This window comes from Pinus tabuliformis, chromosome 5_2 (genome assembly GCF_031772625.1).
Source record: "Pinus tabuliformis cultivar Carrire ecotype Pingquan chromosome 5_2, CPIR1, whole genome shotgun sequence".
Classification (NCBI taxonomy): Eukaryota; Viridiplantae; Streptophyta; class Pinopsida; order Pinales; family Pinaceae; genus Pinus; species Pinus tabuliformis.
This window is the reverse complement of record NC_142306.1, coordinates 832922426-832943646: the sequence shown is the minus strand read 5'-3', so window position 1 is coordinate 832943646 and position 21221 is coordinate 832922426. Positions and strand designations below refer to the sequence as shown.

The following is a 21221-nucleotide window of genomic DNA, read 5'->3' as shown; positions in this document are numbered from 1 at the left end:
GGGAGGAATGTTACAACCCAAAGAAAGAGCAGTTCCTTGTAGCCCTAGTTTGCATATGACTATTTTCTTTGTTAGATGACTTCTGGGAACTAGACATTCTTGAAGGAATTGGCAACACCATTGGAGACTTTGTTAAAATATCAGAGATCTTGAAGAGGGGGAGGCATGCATCATATGCTAGAATCTATGTACATGAATATCTCCAAACCCCTCCTGAAGTCAATCGATCTGGAATATCACAATGAGAATTAGACACAACGTTTAGATTATGAGCACGTCCCTTTCAAATGTCGTCACTTCCATGACTATGGCCATCTGATAAGGGATTTCCCACTAACTATGGCCAAGATGCAGACGAACAATGCTTAGGATACACTTGACGACTTTCAGGAGGTCTCCTATAAGAGAGGAAAATTGAATCGCCCTAGCCGAAAAAACCCTCTTAGGGGAAAGGGAAAGTAATTCTCAAGGTGGAAATTGATGCAAATCCATTTGCAAGTATGAGTCGGGAGGGTTGATCTAGTGAATCCATGGAGGAAGTGGAGGGTAAATCTGAGGAATGTCCAATGGAGGTCAAAGATCAAGCCAACACGAAGGGTGACAAACTCTTAAAGCATAAACCCACAGACAAGCCAGTAAATAACTTTGATCTTAAAGAGTTACTTGCCAATACAAGCTCAATCCTAGGAGTCGAAGATGAACAGGACAATCTCAATGCAGACAAGAAGGCAATGCTTGAGTTTCTTCACACGTGGGCAAGAACAGAGGCAAAAGAGAGTTTGGTAGAACATTTGTAGCATTTCCTACATTTATACGAATACTGATGGGGGAATAATGTCTAATCGAAGGGAACATATACAATTCTCATTGCAGAGAAGAAAGGGGTGTCCCAAGAACATAAGCCCAAGGAGAAAACCACCTTCAATCACAGTAGGAAATGACACAAGATGGCAAGAGAAGTCCACTAAGAAGCAGGCGAATTCCTATTAAATTCAGGTTAGATCAACAAGATCACGAAGTATCTCCATCAAACAACCTCAGTTGCTCCATGAAAATCATTTCTTGGAATATTTGAGGTCTAAATAGTACCAAGAGATATTTTTTATTTAGAATCGAGAATGAAAAGCAAGAGATAGTAGTTCAAGAAACTAAGGTTTCTAGTCTTAGGATAGGAAAACTTATGAGTAGATGTTGGAAGGAAGTGAATTCATGGCCTTAGATTCAAGTGGTAGTGTTGGTCACATCGCAATGATTGGGACCCTCGATGGGTCTCATTCCAGGATAAGCTCACCAACCCTAACATCTCATTTGGAATATTTAGGTGCTCAGGGTTCAAGGACTTGATATGGTTATCTATAATATATGAACCCTCAACCCCAGGGACAAAATAAGGATTTGTAAATGAATTGAGTGCCATGTAGAGGTATTTTCATGGGGATTATTAGATCATTGGAGGTGAATTTAACATGATTAGGAGTTTGGAAGAGAGAAAGGGTGCAATCTTATTTTTGGAATTAGCAACACTTGTATTCCAAGAGAAAATACAAGAGTCAAATATTGTATATGTGGACATAGTCAATGACTTAAACACTTAGAACAATCATCGTTGTGGCCAACATTAAATAGCATGCTAGTTAGACCCTTTTTTTTTGTCTCTGAGGATTTGTTTGTTGGAGATTTATTTGTGGAGGCCACACTGTATTCCCAAGCTTGGGATCTAATCATGGGCCCCATCATATTAGAGATTGACTTGAAAATGGCCCCTCATAATAGGCCAATTAGATTTGAGAGCTTCTAGCTTCAAAATCAGGAATTTCATCCTAAGTTAGAGGAGTGGTGGGAAGAGATTTTAGTATACGACAACCGTTTGATGCAAACTTTCTAGCTTAAGCTGAAAGAGTTAAAACTAATTATCAAACATTAGAATTAGGTAGCGTAATTACTAATTTTCCTCTCATATATACATATCATGTCATCTCTTATATTCATATTCTTTCTTGGGTTTTCAGATTTATGAATGCACTTGTTGAATATTTTCTTTTTCATTTAGAGAAAGTAAGTATCTTGATTGAAGCAAGGTTTAGGGTGGAAACACCACCCATTATGAGGGACATATAAGCTCTTGGTCCCCATGGAGCGTTGACTCCAAACTTTGGTCATTTTAACCTAGATACACAATTTTTTCTCAATAGAAATTGAATATTTGTGTGTTTTAATTTGTTTTTTCATCTCGAAAAATTGTATAAAAAGATCAAGGTTTTGGGTGGAAGCTCCACCCATCATGAGGGATATATAGATTGTTTATTCGACCCACATAGATTGTTTATTTGAGGTGGAACGTGAACTCAAAACTTAAAACTTGTTAGAAAATTTTTATAGGGGCAGAGGAGAGGAGTCTTGCTCGGAAATCAGATGTAGCAAGTCAAATCTCAGTTTCGGAAAGTATATCACAACTGAACAGAGGCGTAAATAAAACACAGAGTTTACTCATGGAGAAACAGAGTAAAAACAAAAGGTTGCCTTAAATCTACTCATGAAGGTTTAAGACCACATTGCAACATACCATACTTTTGATTATATTTCAAAACATAGGAAGTAAAACACAAAAGACTTACTGCGATTTACCCTTCATCAGGGGTTGTGGAGTAACACACAGTAAAACACAATAGTGCCCACCAATATTTTCTCCATGATTTTCTCCTCACAACCTCACAGACTTTAACCCTTTCTCTCGTTCAACATTGCAAATGACTTTTACGTTCATATTTATCCAAAACATACATTTTTACTCATTAATTCATGACAGAGAAAATATTTAAGGCACACGATGGGCGATTATACAAAATGAGGGATTTTATGAGCTTGTAGAGGTTGCGGACTACAACTAAGAGTTGTGCAATAAATGTTTCACCCATACATATTTGCCAACCGTCATTAAGTGTTTTAGGTCTGTGATGTGTTGCGGAACGGTTAGCGATGTACTTCTGCTCATACTTTAGTCCTTCAGCCTGTAAACCAAATAACAATCTGCAAAAGTTGACTGAGCAAGCATGTTATTTGTTAATGTGTTTAAGGTGGTGGTTGGGATTATTATTTCCAATACTCCCCCTTAATCGCAACTGCCGTCATTGACAATTCCCAAACAGTCCCTGAGATAAACAAAACTTTCACGTGCGAATGGCTTTGTGAAAATATCAACAAATTGTTCATGTGACCTGCAGTGTTGCAACACAATTTCATCATTGTTAATCAACTCTCTAATAAAATGATATTTAGCATCAATATGCTTGGTCCTCTTGTAAAAAATAGAATTCTTTGTCAATGCAATTGTAGAAGTGTTGTCTCAGAAAATAGTTTTCGTTCCCTCTTTGTTGTGGCGAAGATCCTTCAACATTCTTCTCATCCAAACTGCCTCACAGGTTGTTGCTATTGCGGCAACATATTCATCATTTGCTATTAACAGTGACCCTATTGGCTACTTCTTGGAGGCCTATGAAATGGCTCCGGAACCTAAATGAAAAACATATCCTGACATGCTTTTTCTATCATTGACACTTCCTGCCCAATCACTATCAGTGTAACCAACCAGCCTGAAATCGTCTGTTGCGACGTACAAAATACCATATTGTTTTGTCCCATTGACATACCTGAGAATCATTTTCTCTGTTTGCCAATGTGTTTCCTTGGGTGTCTCCATGAACCTGGACAACAAAATCACTCCATACATTATATCTGCCCTAGTGGAGGTCAAATACATCAAGTTGTCTATCATCCTTTTGTATAATGTCAGATTGACATTCCTACTACAATCTTCCTTGCTCAACTTGAACCTCATGATAGTTGGAGTTGGTGCAGGCTTGTTGTTCTGCATATTAAACCTCTCCAAAATGTCTACTACATACTTTTGTTGCGAAATAAAAATACCATTTTCTATTTTCTTCGCTTCTATGCCCAAAAAGTATCTTAACAACCCCAAGTCAGTCATTTCAAATTCACTCTTCATGAATTCTTTGAAATCAACATTGAGGAAATCATCATTTCTTGTAAAAATCAAATCATCTACACATAAAACAATAATAAGAATCTTACCATCACTCTCTTTGATGTAGAGAGTAGGCTCACCGTCACATTTGTCGAAACCATTGTCCAACAAGTAAGCATTTATTCTGCTATACCATGCACACGGTGCTTGCTTCAGCCCATAAAGAACTTTCCTCAATCGATACACTTTGTCTTCTTGGCCTTCTACCTCATAACTGTGTGGTTATGCAACATACACTTCCTCTTTCAGCACTCCATTCAAGAACATTGATTTTATGTCCATTTGATACACTGTCCATTTATGTTGCTCAATAATCCCCACAACCGTATGCACTGTCTTCATCCTCGTGACGGGCACAAATGTCTCCACATAATCTCTTCCATGCTGTTTCTTATATCCTTTGACAACTAGGCTCACTTTATACCTTTCAATCTTACCGTCGACATTGCTCCTTGTCTTATAGACCCACTTCACTCCAATGACTTATTTTCCTTGCGGAAGGTCCACTAGCTCCCATGTGTCATTCTTTCCTATTGCTTCTATTTCTTCCTCTATTATTGCAACCCATTTTTCTTCTTTGACTGCATCCTCAAAATCGATTAGGTAATCTACATGACAAAAAAATGCAAATAAGGAATTTAGACCAACGTTACTATCAACTTCATCTTGCTCATAAATATCATTTAAATTTTTGAATTTTGGTCTTCTTATGCTAGTTGATGATGGGTTTGATATGTCACTTGGTGTTGCTCTTTGCGGCGTGCTTGGAGAAGCACTTGCTTGACTGTGTTACGATGTCCTATTATTTGTTGACGGTGTTACTTGTTGTCTGCTTTGTTGCACTTGAATAGGAGTAGAGGGAGTCACTGTTGAGGAATTGCTTGTTGTTGTCAATTCCTCTTTGTCCTCATGTGGTATACATGCTTTCACATTGATTGTCTTCTCTAAAATTCCATCCCATGCTTCCTCTTCTATGAACTACACATCTCTGTTGATTATGACCTTCTTGGTTGATGGATTGTAGAGCGTGTATGCATTGGATTCATCACTATATCCAACAAATATGTATTTCTTCCCCTTGTCCAAATTCTTCCTCAACTCATCCGGCACATTTGCATATGACACACATCCAAAGACTCTCATGTGAGTGACAATATGCTTTCATCCAGTCCATGCCTCTTTAGGAACCACATTCTTGACACTTCTGGTTGGACATATATTTAAGATATATGCTACACAAGCGACAACTTCAGCCCAATAATCACTTGGAAAATGCTTTGCCTTCAACATACTCCTTGCCATTTCCATAATGGTCCTATTCTTCCTTTCCATGACACCATTTTTCTAAAGTGTATACCTTGTTGTAAATTGCTTGTGAATTCCATGTTCCTTGCAAAATCGAAGGAAATCATTTGAGATATATTCACCACCTCTGTCAGTCCTAAGGACTTTGATGTAGTGTCCACTTTACCTCTCAACAAGAGCCTTGTATTGATGAAAAAAATCAAATACTTCAATTTTTTGTTTTAGAGGATAGACCAATGTCTTCCTTGTGTAGTCATCTATGAAGGTCAATAAATAGTGGCTGCCACAAATTGATGGTGTTTGCATTGGTCCACATAAATCTGAGTGGACAATCTCCAAAGGTGCCTTTGACCTTATTGACTTTCTTGCTTGAAATGTCTCTCTATGTTGCTTTCCCAAGATACATCCTTTACATAGGTTTTTTTCTTTTTCTATGAGTGGCAATCCCTTCACCATGCCTTTCCTATGCATCAAATTCAAACCTCTAAAGTTGAGATGACCAAATCTCAAGTGCCATAACCAATTTTCATATTTGACCTCTTCTTGAAAGTTTAATTGTGTGACAGCTACATCTTTTCTTCCATCCTCTTGTGACTTCATTGATAGCTATGCTTGTGCACCTTCTTCTTTCAAATCCGATCTTATCTTTAGTGGAAACATTCTATTGTTTGTCATCTGAACCTTTGCAATCAGCTGTCTTCTTGGAGGCTTATCCAAAATTGTGCACTCATGATTCTTGAAAAAGACATTGTAGCCTTTTTACATGAGCTGACTCAAACCAGGGACAAAGTAAACATCTAAGATGCACTTATTCTCCCCCTTCCTTGTTAGGATATTAACTCTTCCTTTGCCCATGACAGAGGCTTTCCTATCAATCCCTAATGTCACTTAATATTTCACACTTTCATCTATATTGAAAAACATTTCTATGTTCCGTGACATGTGGTTGTTACACCCTGAATCTAGATACCATATATCAATTTCGTTTTTCTTTTGCTACATTACAAGCTAAAAGCATGCTATCATGGTTCTGATTTTCCTTTGTGAAATTTACACTTGGTTTGTTACTAATGTCATATTGCTTCTTTCTACATTCATTTTCATGATGACGATACTTCTTACAGTAATGACAATGAACTTGAGATTTATCATACCTATGACCTTGTGCTTGATTTTGGCTTGCGCCTTGACTTGGATTTTGATTGTTGCCCCTTCCACTTGAGCTTGAAGCGCTGCTTCTTCCACCTCTATGTGGAAATACTCCTCTTCCTCTAGCATATGATCTTCCTCTACCTCTACCTCGACCAAATGGAACTTATGTCTTGAAGGCATGCCCAATGAGGATCTTGTTGCTCTATTTAGTCTATGTTCATGAGAAATCAGTGATGCATGAAGCTCATCCACTAAGAACTATAAGAGATCCTTTGTCTCTTCTATGGCCACAACAATGGCATCAAACTTTGTTGACAAAGTTCTCAAAACGTTCTCAACTATTCTCCTTTCCTCAAGTGTCTCACCATGAGACTTGATTTGAGTAACCAACCCAATTACATGTGTAAAAAAGGAGTCTACATTCTCACACTCTTTCATAAAAAGTGTTTCAAAATCTCTTTTCAACATTTGCAGTTTTGCTATCTTGACTTCTGCCATGCCTTGGTAGGTTGTCTGGAGGGTGTCCCATGCTTGCTTGGACTTCGTTGCTACTGCAACTCTTAGCAAAATACTTTCATGAACTGCTTGAAAAATGTAGAAGAGGGCTTGTGAATCCTTCTTTCCATTGTTTCTCGACAAATCTCTTTCTGCTTGAGACAAGGCATTGTATGTTGTTGCATCTACTGGTTCTTGAAAACCATTCTCCACCAAATCCCAAATGTCTTGAGAAGAAAATAAGATCTTCATTGTGATAGCCCAATAATCATAATTGTTTCCATTAAATTGAGGTATCTGAGGATTAGTCAAGCTCGTGCTTGGTGATAGCTCAATAATCGTAATTTCTTGTGCTTGGTGATAGCCCAATAATCGTAACGAGTAGAGGAAAGAAGTCTGGCTCAGAAATTAGTTGCAACAAGTCAAATCTCATTTGTGCCAAGGAAAACGGACAGAGGCTTAAATAAAACACAAATTTCACTCACGACAAAACAGAGTAAAAATAAAAAGTTGCAGTAAATCTACTCATGAAGTTTTAAGACGACATTGCGACATAACATACTTTTGATTATATTTCAAAACATAGGTAAATACATTAGCATGATAAATTGGAGGCTGTTCAGACAAAAACCCAGTTGAGATTAGATGAGGGAGAGTGTACTATCAGATGCTAGGATATTTCTAGTAAGTATTCCTTGCATGAGGAAGGAATCTATTTTCTTCTATGACTACGTAGTTAGACCTGAGGTGACAACATGTACGATTAGGCCAATTTACAGCTTATATATTGAGGCCTAGGTAGTCCATGATTTTCATATTCTGATTACAGAGAGAGTACGATAGCTATTGAGTTGATTCTTTTTGTATGTTGTTGAGGATCTCCACTTGATTGATAATACAGTGTTGGGGTTTTATGCTGGTGCTTTCCCTAGTGACATATTCTGTGTTATGTGATTGATTCCTTCTTATCAGTTATATGTGTTCATGCTTGATGTTGCTCATGGTTGATTAGCTTCCGCAAATTTTATGGTAGATGTAGATCTGGTATTATGCTTTAGTACATTGCATATATCAGTTTGATCTGCATGTGAAATTTCTACATGATATCAGTGAGCAAGCTGATTTGTAGAGAAAATTCTACATATGTAACCAACATAATATGTTCACATACATAAAAAAAACTTGTTATAAATATTGAATTAGGAAATTGGGAATCAAAATCCTTTGGTGATTTATATCAGATGGAAAAGCCTAGTGGAAATTGATTGTTTGCAAAAAATACCTCGATTCATCTTGACTGCACAGTGTAGACAGGAAGGTTCATGATATAAAAACTTCAACAATTTGGAAACACTAAACTAATCTCTTTGGTCACACAACTTAAATTGGTCAAACATATTTAGTTCACTAAGTAATCCTCTTCAGATTCAAACTTGGTACTTCTGAGCCACTCAACAAATGGCTTAACAATTTTCCACATTGAAGAGATATTGCCTTGGGCATCCAAAGTATGGTTATCATACCATTGGAAAACAACACTTTCTAATATGTCATCATCATATAAAACTTTCATAACCAAAGAAACTTCATTGATTGCATCTGCATTGGCACGCTTGCAAAAAGCATCAATTTCATTCAATAACAACAAATAGGAATCTTCATTATGAAGAGCTTCGGACATGTAAATATTTCTCTTTGCAACCTGCTTGGAAAATCATTTCCTAACATCTTTTTAAGGCCCTCAAACACTGAAGTCTTCATCACTTCCTTAGGAGAACCACAGAGAGATTATATGTACTCCACCAATTGATTAGGAGATTTTCTCCTTTGAAGAAAATCATTAAAATAAGCAGGAAGCTTAATGTGAATAGAAAATCATTAAAATAAGCAAGAAGCTTGATGTGAATGATTAGCCCTTTAACTGTATTCAAGTTTTTCTCATCAACATCAATCTCTTCCTCCTTATCATCACTCTCTGGAATAAGTTATATGGATTTCTTACCATTCTTAGTAGCAGACTTGCTCTAAGGCTCAACCATTGTGTTCTTTGAAGCAATCTTCCCTACAACCTTCATATCAGTACATTGCTTGGTCCCCTTTTTAGGTTCGTCAACTGTTGTTTTCTCTGGTTGAATTTTTCAACACTACATCCAAGGCCGGCCTCCTTTTTAAATATCTTTCGGCGTGATTCATTGTCTACAGAGTTTGAGCATGTGTTTTGTTGAAAGTTTGAGGAAAAATATTACAGAAAAGTTTCATTTATATGAATTAGTAATCTTTTATATATATATATATATATATATAATTTTTAAAGAGATTTGTTATTTTTAATTTACTATATTTTTTTAAATTGTGAAAAGTCTTTGGTATCTAATTTTTACGAATATAACATCTTAACGTCATTTTAACAATTTTTAACCGGATATCACATGAACTTTATTATAATATCTATATATATGAGTGCATGTTATTTGATGGAGCGGAATCCTAGGTCGTAAGTGAGCGTTGCAGAAAATTTTATTCAAACGCGAGGAAATTGTAACCCAGTGCCATACGGTGAATGTAGAATCTTTCAGAGACTGACGTCACAGAGAATCGAGATGACGCTTCGGCAGGTGGAAGCCTCCCAGGTGAACAGAGTAACAGAGAAAGTTTAGTTCTAATTAGATCACATGTAGCCTACGACGAAGAGAACGCGCAGTTTTCGGCTGCTTCCTGAGTTTCAAGAAAGTATGGATGGACAGAAATATTAAATACTAATAATATAAGTTTAAGTTTACGTTGTGTTATTATTATTATTATTTAAGTGTTGGATCCAGGCCTGGAATTTCAAATCTCCTTTGCCCGTCAAATGAAAATTTAATGACGTTTTTATATTTTTCATGCCTTTCATTATACGTTCTATGTAAATTTGTGAGTGTCAACTTCCTCTTATAGGGCAACTCTCTTTCAAATACTCTTGCGTCTCAACTTTCACTAATCTGTGTGAAAGTGCCTTGTTTTTTCCTAAGTTAGCATATGTGCTTAGAAATAGCATAAAACCACACTTTTAAGGTTTTATAAGGCTTTTCATCTTTTTGGGTTAATAGTTTTGATTATATACTTAAATTTTAATATGTGAAAGGCACTAAAGAAGGTCACATAGTTAAGAAGATGAGGATCCTCAACCATCATTGGATGAGATGGTGTTATGCATCCCTCTAAGCATATTAGATGTGGAAACCCTGCATCAAGAGAAAAATACTAAATGGAAGTAACTAGTTGTCGAAGAACCATTGCCCATCACAAATGATTGGTTGGCTAAGCTCAATCATGACACCTTTGATATTTTAGCTAAAATCTATGATAACTTGTGTTTAAAATAACAATAATAATGTATATTGTTAATGCAACCATCGAGACATAAACTAATACTTTTAATGGTTTTCGTATTAAACTTTGTGCATGTGATCTCTCTCAAATTTGCTAAGTTCCATCTACAACATGGGACGAATAAATAGTTTGTTACAACAATGAAGTGGACAGAAGTATCATCCTCATTGTGAAAGGTTTGAACTAACATTGCTAACTTTTGATAATCATGATTCTAGGCAATGCAGGTTATTTATTTTGACAACAAGGGCAGAATTATGATAACTTTTACAACTGATTGAGGAGCCTTTTATTAAAGATATGAACAATAGTGCGAAGAAATGCTAAGTCAATTTTTTTCTAATAACATGCCCATGGATTGTGGTGAACTTTTGCAATTTGATACCTCTTGAGGAATACATTTTCATGCTTCAAAGGTAGGCGGGCTTTAGAGAAAACTCTTTCCGATATGAAATATGAAAATGTCATACTTTGTGCAAATACGAAAGAGAACACTTTCCGATATGAAAGACGAAAATTGTCATACTTTGTGCAGATATGAAAGTAGATTGAAAATATACAGGAAAGATTCAACAAATTAATTTTTTTCCAAAAGTCAAAAGCATATTGTTACATGAGCCATTGCTTGTCAAGGTTGAACATTTAAGGTTCCAGAAAATACCATTGGATTAAAAAAAATCTTTCTTGAAGTTCATTCAATAGAGCCTAGTTGTGTCCTATGTGAGTCTATGACTGTGTCAATATTGGAGGCCATGAGTGTAATACCTCTTTGAGTCTTGACACGACCTAGAATTAGGGGTAATGTAGAAATGAACTTCAATATGTGAGGAGTAAAGAAAGAAGAGAATGCTAAGTTTATGGACTTAAGCATTTGTTGGACTTGGGAAGTTGGAATGTATGTTGTGTCTAGAGTCCAATCCCTCCTTTTCAACAAGATTGAAAGCTGATAGATGAAACCAACTCTGAATTGTGAATTGTATTGTTACAAGAGAGCAGAAGGCTAGACAAGAGAGTTTATAAAAACCGCCCATCCTTAGACAAGGAGTCGAGTGTTGTCAGTTTATAACAAAGTCATACTACTTTAGAGGTCTAAATTTGCTTCCTCCCTCTAAGCATTAGTTAGTATATGATATATCTCTAATTTCATAAAGTAATATACAATATTTTAACCCAAAAAAACTCTTTAAAATTTAAATAAAGAAAAATATTATTTTAATAAGAAATATTATAATAAAAATTTATATAATCACGCTTAACTACAAAAAATCATACAAAAATTTCAACTTAAATAGCGCATGAAATAGTATAATTCAAAAAAGAAAAAACAAAAAAAATATAACCATAAATTTCACAACAAAAAACTACTCTATACATACCACTCTCAATAATTAGAATTTTTTTCTTGTCATCAATACAACGGTCCATGTGAAATGAAAAACAATGTTTTAAGTTTTTACGGTTTATTTTTCAAATTTAATAAAATTATAATTAAAAAATCAAATTATAAATTTGGCCATGAACTTAGCATAATTTAAATATTTAAATTTTAAAAAAGATAAATTAATTTTTATATGTTTAAAATTAAATTTTAAACTATAAATATTTTAAAATTTTGTAATAAAATTAGAAAATATGAATCAAAATTGTCTGTACAAATTCAGAGCAATAAAAAAACTCCGAAAGGTATAGTAATTAGTTAACGTTCAACTCTAAATCTCCTTATACCACAAATAGGATAGTGAGTAAATATCACTGACTGGATCTAGTGGCAAGGGCACACTTAATTTCTATTTCTTCTTCACTATGTTGAGATGGCACAATAATGGGATGGGCCAAAGGGACAGTATGAAGGATTGTCCTATAACGAAGCCACAATTTTGGCTAGAAAACACAATTTTGGCTGGAAAACAGCAGGAATCAAAATCTTAGACTACAGTGGAAATCAATTTATGCAGAAACACAAGCTTCAAACCAGAGAAGCTTCAAACCAGAGACAATGCATATTATCTGACTCGTGAAATCAAGTTCCTCCCATAAATAACTCCCACATGAAGCTGAACACGGCCTTTGTACATCTCTAAAGACAGAAAAGTGACCAATGTAAACACATTTAAAAGTAGAAAGTTTGTGTACTGTATCATTTGAAAACTAAAAGACAACAAATGATTCAATTCAAATACATTGCCAAAAAGACTAAAAAATACAATGAAAATGTAAATTTAAATGCAAGTGTTCCTACTTAAATGCCACGCAGGCAGACATGAAACAAAATCCAGCCTATGAAACTTTAAATTAAATTCAAAGAGTTGCAAATTAAATTCATACCCACACTTCGCAAAGATTCAAAAGTAAAACTAACGATAAAAACAACAAAAAAACTCATCTCTGCTGTTTTCGAAGATCAGAGGAGAGGAGGAGATTGAGTCTGCAAATCAAAAATTGGGGCAAGGCAAAATAGTCCTCTGCTTGGGTGGTTCTTCCTCTGCTAAAAAAAAATATGTATCGCCCTAGAAAATAAGAAATCTGTGCCTTGCCCTTAAAATTGAATTACCGACCATTATTTAATTTTACAAAAAAACATTTAAAATTTACACCAAATCCGTCCTTTCTTCTCCATCTGGAATAATCTACGGAGCTGCTGAGGTGAGGTTGACTGACCCTGTACTCCATCATTCCCCCCTAAAATTTATGACGGGCAATCCAGATACCTGAACGTCAAATTTAAGGTTTGAGATTTTTTTTAACCGTCATTTTATACGTTTGCAAAAAAAAATGTGCCGTCAAATACGTTTAAAAATGGAAAAAACGTTCTGTGGAACGTCAAATTCCAGGCCTGGTCAACTTGGATCAGTTAAAGGGTCAATGGACAGATATTTTTAAATTAAAAAAAAAATTAATAATTTTTTATTGTAAGTTTGAGGACTTCGAAATATATATTTTATCTTTATTAAATTATGTTTTTTCCATTAACATAAAATTCTGAAATATAATTTTCTATTCAAAATGAAGTAATCTATTAAGAGAATATAGGTATAAAATGTTGTATGATTTTAGGTATTATTTATAAATTGAATGGTATTTTTATATTATAATATAATTTTAAATTTAAAAATAAATTAATTACATAAAATTTATTTTTTTTATTAATATTTTATTTTTTTATTAATAAAATAAATTACATTTTTTAAAAATTAAACCAATAATATTTTAATCTAAAATTATAATAATAAAAATTAATAATTACTTTCATAGTAAAAAAATAAAATATTATCCGCCCAATTAATTTGGAGAAAAACATACCAACCAACAATACTTACTACATAAATCTTCATACATTATGCAAATCCAAAAATCGCCCACCAATAAATTTGACATTGAAGCAATGTGTTCGCATCGGTATGAATCTCTCATTCTCGTTTAGAAACTATTATGTATGAATCTCCTACATTGAGAATGAAAAAATTTTAATAGGTGTTCATATTTTTTAAGCGAAGATTAGGAAAAAATTAATAAATAAATAAGAAGAATGAAATTCTATTTATTATTATTTATTATTTATTTTTTATTTTTTATCTTCTCTGATAATTTGCACTCATAATATATATGATATATAAGATATGGTAAGAAAATTAAAAACAGCTTATTAAATTATGAAAATGGTAAAGATATAACATAGCAAAGAGAAGAAAGTGAAATTGATAGAACAAGTTTAATTGAGAAGAATGGAAGACTAGAAAGATGAAACGACAGGGAAAAATAAGAAAAAGGAAGAATAATATTGGATTCAATAAAGGAGTGAAGGAAGAAAAATATAAATTCATAATAAAAAAATAAATACAAATATAATATATAAAGAGAGAGGAAGGAGATTAAAGATAGAATAAGTTTAGTGGTTGTGGTTGCAGTGATGGATGAAGGATGATAGATGATATGGATCATAAATGACAAATGATAAGTTTTAATGATTGATTAAGTTTGTAGCTATTTTCTCTTTCGAATTATCTAAATATATATTTTTATTTTTCAATAACCACAACTTTCCAAATGATGCAAAAATAATAGAAGAACCACTATATTTGTCAGGGTATTTCAACATAGCAATGTAATACTGGTAACATATCATTATGTATTGGAAATTTGTCTTTATTATTTTAAATTGAAATTTATAGATTTCTTTGTTATAGTGTTGGGTAGCACAAGCCCCGTGGAATGAGTATGGGGTGCAAAGCTCGAAATTTTGGGTAATAGTAGGATAAAAGACTTCGCGGAAAGTGCGGAGCATGAGCTTTAGGAGGTTGAGTCAAAGGGTAGTCCGCCCGAAAATAATGTAAAGAAATAGTAATTGAGTTGGCCCGGGGAGGGATTGCGGGCCAAAGGAAAGTATAAATAGAGCATGGCTCTATGAGGGAAGGGTAGTTCTTTGGAAAGATGGAATGTAATGGGTTCTTAAAGGAAATAGTCTGAAAGCGTCTGTAAGTCCGAGTCGAGGGAGTAGGATAGAAGGTAGAGGCTCTGCAGCTGTGTGCGCAGAGGCTTGGAAAGTCCGCAGCTGTGTGTGCAGACCCTTGCAGCTGAGTGCATAGGGTGGAACTGGATGTATTGTTGAGGATTGGTAATAAAGATAAGTTTCTTCTGAATTTTGTGTTAATTGCGACTCTACTCTTTTATGATAAATGAACTGTTATGATCTCTGCATTTGCTACTATTGCATACATGTGAACTGGGTTAATCTTGATGCGCAAAGTAACCAAAAGTAATAAATGTTTGCTTAAAGACCGCGTTACCTAGATCAAAATAGTAATAAAGGATTCAATTTGTAATAAGCGCGATAAGGGTATTCTGATCCACGCGGATTTGGCACAGTGCGAGGTTGTAGAACAGTGCGCGAGCCCCAAACCACATCCAAGACATCCCCAGGGTGTGGAAACCTGGTTCCAGCACCCTCCCCTGCTACCTCGGGTGAGACCTCAGTCCGCGCTTCGCGGGCTGTTGCTGAAAGGGCCGGTAGCTGCAGGATTTGTTTGGCTAAATAATTCTTCCAAACCTGGGTCAAGCCCATATAAGCCAACAAATGGTTCTATTACCGGGACTGGGATCTGCCTAAGGGGTGTCTGCTGTGAAGGGCGAGGACGCTAGAGGAAAGAGTGACAAAAGACCAGGACAGTAGCAATGGGAGCGCCATCCAGTTACCAATATTCAAGGGAGCAGGAAGTGAAGATCCGGAAAAGTTTTGGTTTGTATTGAATTCAGTATGGAACACGCAGCAGATCACAGATGATAATATCAAGAAATCCATCTTAGTCAGCACACTACAAGACCGAGCGCTAACATGGTATATGAAGTATTCAAGTATCAACCCAACGACGGGGATAGAGGACATCCACACTGAATTAAAAAAAGAGTTCAGCCGGCCAAAATCGAAATCGCAGTCGGTCGTGGGATTCAAAGAGATCACAATGATGCTTGGTGAGACCCTGTGGGATCTGGATTAGAGGTTTAAAAGCAATATTCGCTAAGCCAACATGACCCTAACAGATGCACAAAACCGGGCTTGGTTTATCGTATCATTAACGCCATATCCGAAATTGGCTTTGTCACAACAAAAGATCTCAACCCAAGCAGAAGCGCTGGAGATAGCAATGCGGCTGCACGAAACCCCGGTATAGGACCCAGGGTTGGGAGTTCAGCGAATCCAAGCGCAGGTCCAAAATTTGTGTCTAGAAATACAAAAATTAAAACAAGACCAGGGGCCAGAAGTTCGGGATGAAGTTTGGTGCATCAAGTGTAGGGGCTAGGGACACGATAAAGACCATTATCTAGTCACGATAAATCTTGTGGTCATGGGGGGACCAACACCGTTGTGACCAGAGGCACAGGCAGGGATCGCCCCACTCTGATGTGAAATCTGTCAAGTAGGAGGAAAACACAACACAGATAATTGCCACCTGTTGCCAAAATATAATTAGACTCCCCAGTAGCTCTTTTGCAACTTTTGTAGATCGGTGGGTCATGAGGAAAGGGATTTCCAGATGTTGGTAGATCAAGCATCTGCCTACCGAATGCAGACTGAGGGGCAAGGTCAAAACCCAAGTGCAACGTTTGCGCGCGGTGGATTGCAAGGAGAAGGTCGAGGATGGGGCGGAATGGGACCAGGAAGGGGTCGAGGATAGATAATTTGCTATAATTGTGGAGGACCAGGACATTATACGTGGGATTACACAAATCCAACTCGAATATCATTGCAAGCAATTTGACCATGAACTGCTAGATTGCCCTGTGCTGCTAGCACAGATTCGCGAAAAAAGGACAACACCTCCTATGACGACACAGAATGTGCAAATGATAAGGGCCAAACCACACGATGAAGAAACTAAAGTGAATATGGTACTAAGGAGCGGTGCAACCTTAGAAGGGGATTAGTCTGAGTCGTATAAAGGTTCCTCAATGTTGACAATTATCATAGAAACTTGCATGAAGTTACTTCGCGATAATAGGGCAGTGAAAGGATTGCAAGAGGTAATTAACAAATACACAAGATGGGGAGAACCTCGCATATTCTGATGAATTGGGAGCCATACGTCGCTCACCAGACAAGAAATGCGATTAACAACGTGGATTGGCGGCTATGAGATGGATCAGGTCATTCTAGACCTCGGTTCGGATGCAAACGTCTTGCCCAAGCAGACGTGGGAGTGTATCGGCAAGCCCCCACTCCAATGGTCTTTGATCCAATTCCATATGGCAAATCAACAGAAGATATTTCCCATGGGCAGGCTGCAAGGAATCGCCATAGACCTGGATGGTGCAAGCACTAGAACAGACTTTGAAGTTATTGAGATAGTGAACGAAAAAAGCCTGTACCCCGTGTTGTTGGGAATAGACTGGGTTGTCGACATGAATGGGATTATTAATCTCAAGTGGAGGAAAATGATATTTGAGAAAATGTTGCGCCGCGTAGTTGTTCCACTAGATCCAACCGAGGGACCCCGCTACACGGAACCTATGCACAATGACGAGCAGGACGAAGCAGTGGATTACATCTACCAAATTGCTACACAAAGGCCAATAAAGGGTAAAATAATGGAGGAACGGATAATTTCACAGGGTTACGTGGAACCATACACCGATGATTAAGAAGAAGAAGATGAGCAGTGGCAGAATAGACTGAACAGGGCAACTATTGTAAGCTTCAATATGTTGACGAAATCCATGTACTGTGTTAAAGCTCAGGTGCGCGAGTTACTGGATTATGACAGGCTCACAATAGTAAATGAATTCCTAGAGAAGTTTGAAAGCGCAATAGCGGAGTACCAGTGGTTTGATTTGCTCAAATGGGCATTGCATGCAACACCGACGCGATGATGGGGTACTCATGAAGGAACCTTCGTAGATTGGTGAAGCTGTAAGTGCATGATGCAGATACGATTTGGGAAGCAATCACTCCAACTATTGGAGAAATATGATGGACAGGAGAATTCGCACATACACCTGAGCAAATAGACCAAAGCCTATGGCGAGGAGCTGTAACCAGAATGGGTGCACCTATTTTATCATACCTTGGATGTCATCCCAAGGAATTGGTATATTGAAGCAGAGCTCCGACGTGGCACAAGTGAGTGGGATATTTTGCGCGAAAGGTTTCTATCAACATTTGTTTTTGAGGATCAATGGATGGATATAGTGGACGATGTATTAAAGCTAGTAAAGACAACAATTTTCACAATGCCACTAGAACCGGAAGAAGTCATGCAACCAGACTAGTCGCGACAGCTGAGCCGAGCCTTGGAATGTTACAATGTAAAAGCAGAAGGTGATGAGGATGATCCACATGACATTAATATACCAGAATCCAAAGGAAGTCGAGAAGTGCGTGGTCCCGAGATAGAAGATCCAGACATCGCAGGACCATTAAAAATGAAGCAAGTGAATATCGGAACAGAGGAAGAACCAAAGTATGCTATGCTTGGGGATTACTGGGACGATGATATAGTGGAAAAGGTCGTCCAGCTGCTCCGGGAGTATCGAGACCTCTTCCCTACAAAGATTACGGAGCTGAAAGGGATTCAAGGTGAACTAGGAATGATGAAGATAACTTTGAAGCCTGACGCGAAGCCAATAAAGCAACGACCTTACTGATTGAATCCAAAATACAAAGCAAAAGTATGAGGAGAACTGGACAAGCCGGGATCATTGAACCAGTCGAGGAGTCCAATTGGGTAAGTCCGATGGTGGTACAAGAGAAGAAATAAAAGGATGAGATCCGCATCTGCGTGGATCTACGGAAACTCAAGGATGCTTGTGTTAATGATCCATTTCCCACACCTTTTACCGATGAAGTCTTAGAAAATGTGGGCGGGAAGGAAGCGTATTCCTTTACGGATGGGTTCTCTAGATAACATCAGATCAAGATCGCGCTAGAAGATTGAAGCAAGACAATGTTTGCTACAGAATGTGGTTGTTTTTAGTATACGGTGATGCTATTTGGGCTGAAAAACGCATCAGAAATATTTTCTCGCATTGTGGTAGCTTCATTCAAGGAATTTATACATAACTTCTAGGAATTCTATCTTGACGATTGCACCATCTTTGGCCTGGTTAAGAAACATACTGAGAGCTTACGATTAATGCTGGATACCTACCATCAACACTAGATTGCACTCAATCTAAAGAAGTGTATGTTCCTTGTTCCTTTCGGGAACTTGCTGGGTCACGTAGTTTGTAGGCAAGACCTGATCGTGGACCTGGCAAAGATCGTTGTCATACTAGGTCTGCAAGCACCGCGCAGTGTCAAATAGCTACGCTCTACACTGGGACACACAGGGTACTATCGGAAGTTCATAAAAGGTTACGCCCAGATCACGGCTCCAATGGAACAGCTGTTAAAAAAGGATGCCACGTATTGTTGGAACGAGGAATGTAACAAAATCCTGGAATTGCTGAAGGAAAAAATGGCATCTGCCCCTATCTTGATATTTCGAAAATGGGACATGGAGTTCCATGTGCATGTCGATGCGTCGTGCATCACGTTAGGAGTAGTACTTACTCAGGAAGGAGCAGAGGGAGTTGACCATCTGATTGTGTTTGCAAGTCGAAGGTTGTCGAGAGCTGGGAAGAATTACTCTAATACTGAGCGAGAGGGATTGGTGATGGTGTACGCACTCCAGAAGTATAGTCACTATTTGCTTGGCAGACATTTTAAGATGTATGCTGACCACTTTGTCCTAGAATACCTAGTGAATAAGCCTGTGTTGGGGGGGCACATCTGTCGAAAGTTGCTGTTGTTTCAAGAATATGATTTTGAGGTTTTTGTAAAGCCGGGACATCTGAATGTGGTTCCAGACCATTTATCCTAGATTGAGATGGGCGAGGAACCCACGAATCTAGAAGAAGGACTCCTCGACTCCCAGCTATATGCAGTGCGCATTGTGGATGGCCACTTTGAAGATATAATCTATTTTTTGACTACTGGCACTACGCTGCAGGGGTATTTTGTGCAACAAAAGAAGGAATTGGTAACACAAGAAATATATTTCACTATGATTGCTGGCCATCTCTACAAGATGGGCCATGATGAGATACTACGCAGATATGTACCAGAGTTTGAGTGAGAACAGATCCTGGCCGAAGCACATGGAGGGGTTGCTGGCAGACATTATGCGGGCTGCGCCACAGCCCAGAAGGTTCTTCACGCCGGATTATGGTGGCCCACCCTACATCAAGATTCAAAAGCATACTATCGGGCCTGCGATGTATGCCAATGAATGGGCAAGCCATCGCGAAGGGATGAAATGCCACTTCAGCCATAGGTAACACTATAGCCATTTGAGAAATGGGCGATCGACTTCGTCAGGCCTATTGAACCGCGAGGGAAGACGGGCGCACGCTATATTATCACTGCGACCAAATACTTGACCCGATGGGCAGAAGCACAACTAGTTAAGGATTGCATAGCCACGACAGTGGCAAAGTTCTTGTTCAAGAATGTGTTGACTAGGTTTGGGTGTCCTAAGATTCTCATGAGTGATCGAGGAACACATTTTTTGAATGAAACCATCAGCACGCTCACTGAGGAATTCCAAATATATCACCAATAGAGCACGCCATACCATCTGCAAGCAAATGGGACCGTTGAGGCATTCAACAAAATTTTGGAAACCGTGCTAACTAAGATCTATAATGTGCGATGGAATGATTGGGACTTGTGCATCCCTACTGTGCTATGGGCATACCAAACCATGTGCAAAAAGTTGACAGGCCAGACACTGTTTCGACTAGTCTATGGTAAGGAGGTCGTGATGCCTATGGAATATATCATGCCCAATCTGTGGATTGCAGTAGCTACAGGAATAGAAGATCGTGGGGCCTTGGAGGAAAGGCTCGCATAGCTCGACGGACTGGACGAAGAACGAGTTATGGCGGGATTTCATCAACACTTACAAAAACAACGCGAGAAAGCATGGCATGATTGCCATATCAAAATGCACACATTCAAAAAGGATGATCTCGTATTGTTATATATGACAGTAAGTTCGAGAAATTCCCAGGTAAACTCTGCATGTATTGGTTAGGACCTTATGTCGTTAAGGAAGTAACTGATGGGGGCGCAGTTTAGCTGGCTAAGCTCAACGGAGACCCCTTCCTAGGAAGAGTAAATGGCAGTCGCTTGAAGCTCTATTCAAGTAGGCCGACCGCCTGACTAACCGTTCCAAGTATAGTCTCACTGCTCTAACCAGTTGAAAGAGAGCGAGGGACGATAAAGCAGTCTGGAGGACAGATGCGCGGGTATCAGGGTGCGCGTACATTTGGCCAACAATTAGGGGCATGGTTCCACAGACAAGGCCACGCAGGTGCGCCG

The 21221-nt window shown here is 37.7% G+C and overlaps 1 pseudogene; it reads right to left on the bottom strand.

The window, feature by feature from the left end:
• Nucleotides 1-8393: 8393 nt before the first annotated feature.
• Nucleotides 8394-9397, bottom strand: LOC149161912 (putative eukaryotic translation initiation factor 5-2; annotated as a pseudogene).
• Between the last annotated feature and the right edge of the window lie 11824 nt (nucleotides 9398-21221).